Source organism: Lontra canadensis, unplaced genomic scaffold (assembly GCF_010015895.1).
Source record: "Lontra canadensis isolate GAN:19392208 unplaced genomic scaffold, GSC_riverotter_1.0 scaffold4851, whole genome shotgun sequence".
In the NCBI taxonomy this organism is placed as follows: domain Eukaryota; kingdom Metazoa; phylum Chordata; class Mammalia; order Carnivora; family Mustelidae; genus Lontra; species Lontra canadensis.
This window is the reverse complement of record NW_022635832.1, coordinates 1-1,979: the sequence shown is the minus strand read 5'-3', so window position 1 is coordinate 1,979 and position 1,979 is coordinate 1. Positions and strand designations below refer to the sequence as shown.

The following is a 1,979-nucleotide window of genomic DNA, read 5'->3' as shown; positions in this document are numbered from 1 at the left end:
GGGGGGAGGCAGTTGTTGCGAGGGGGCCGGGGTATTGCTTTCCACGGGTGGGACGGAATATCTACTCCTGTCCTAGGAAGAATGAGGTGCTGAGCTTCTCAGGCCAGACTTCTGGGGAGAGGCAGCCCCTCCGGTTTGCAGGGCAGAGAGCAAAAATGGTCCCCAAGGGTTGAAGGTGCGCTGAGAGCAGGGAGAGAGAGGTCCGCCTGGATGACAGGCGCACCTTTCTGCCCTTGGGCAATCAGAGGGCAGTAGAGACAGACGTCCATCATTCACCTGCACAGGTGAGTGGAGCGTGTAGTCCACCTCCTGAGGACGGAAAGGGTGACATCCAGCAGTGACCTCCCTTCTTTGGGGGGGGTGGGAGGGGGAGGGGACGCTGAGTGTGTGTGTGTGTGTGTATGCGTCTGCGTGTGTGGTCATGGGAAGGAGTGCGAGCGTGCGTTTTGCAAGACCCTAAGGGTGTTTCCGAGCGTCTTTGTGGTGCGTGTGAGAGAGACAATATGAGTGAGTGTGTGTGTGTGCGTGTTTGCGGTACTTCTGGCTTCTCCAGTGCCCCAGGCATGAGAGCCCGGTCGTCAGGGTGCCGTGGATGTACCGTGAGGTGTCCACCGTGGCCTCTGGGCCGATTGACGGGAAAGAGGAGCTGCAGTGTTTGCGCTGGCCTGCAGTACCCGTGACCTGGGAACGGCCCGGGTCCTGGAACGCAGGGGCGCGCGTGGGCGTTGCCCCTCGGGCCGGAGCTGTCCAGAGACCGTGGCCGCGGGTGAAGGGCCCGGTGCCCGGGACCCTTCCGTCCTCCGGCGGCGGGAGGTGGACCTTGCTGTTGACCCCACGGCCGGTGCCCGCGGGCCGCGCCTCTGCCGCCGCCACCCTTGGTGTCGGGGCGTTCGGAGGCCTCGGGCTGAGGCTGGCCTCTCGCGGAGTCCTGGCTGAGGCTCGGGCATGGACCGGCGGGGCGTGGCTGGGGTTGTGGGCCCCGGACCAGAGGAGCGCGTGTTCCGCGCGGGCCAAGATGGAGCCCCGGATGGGTTCGCAGCCACTGCCGGGAGCCTCGGTGACCCTGGCTGGGGCTCGCTGAGCTTAGCCCTTGGGTTTTGGACGCCAGGCCGGTCAAGGGGAGCCAGAGAGGAGCGAGGCTCCCTGCTCCCTGTAAGCTCAGGAGCTCCGCCCACGGGAGCCAGAGGAGGAGAAACATGGGGGCCGCCATGTTGGAGCCGGGGTGGACACGGCTTGGCCTTTTTTCTTTGGCAAAGGGCGGAGGGAGAGGCCCTGGAGGAAGGGCCGCTTGGCATACGTGGTGCACTACTGCCATCAAGCGGAACTCGTTGGGGATCCCGTGAGCCCCGCAAAGCGGCGTGCCCGGGATGGGAGCTGGGGGGGGGGGCTGCTTCCTGTCCCCCCAAAGGCCCCGCATGCGAGGTGCCCCGCCCCCACCCGCCCCGACAACCTGGGAGGCTCCAGGGACGGCTCGAGGGGCCCAGCGCGGGGTCCGGATGCCCTGCGGGTCGGGCACGGGAAGCCAAGGCTCGGGCCCCTGGCGGCCGCCATGTTTGGGCGGACCGGAGCGGGAGACGCCAACCCCGAAGGGGAAGGAACATCCAGGGGGGGCCGGGGGCACTGGGCCTGTGGCCGCCTGGCCCTTCCCCTAGGAGCAAGAGCAGCATCGGCTTGTCCGGACCCAGGGCCCTGCAAGCCCCGCCAAGACCGGCCCGGCACGGGCAGGGGCATTGGGAGGCCGCCGCCATTGGCGGTGGGCGTGGAGGCGGGACCCCGATGTCCCTGTCAACCGTTCGGGGTTCAGGTGTGCTGCTTGGTCACCCGGTGTCATGGGGCCTGGAGGTGGTCTCCGGAGGAGGGGCGGGGGCCGCGAGGGTGGGGCTCGTCCGGCGGGGAGCCCAGTCCCGAAGGGACAGGCCGGTCCTGGGACAGTCCCAAGTGGAAGCAGCAACAGCAGTGGCCTCCTCCGCCCCGCCCCC

At 68.2% G+C, this 1,979-nt stretch overlaps 1 pseudogene; it reads right to left on the bottom strand.

The window, feature by feature from the left end:
- Positions 1–7: 7 nt before the first annotated feature.
- On the bottom strand, positions 8–1,648 carry LOC116863902 (annotated as a pseudogene).
- Positions 1,649–1,979: the final 331 nt, after the last annotated feature.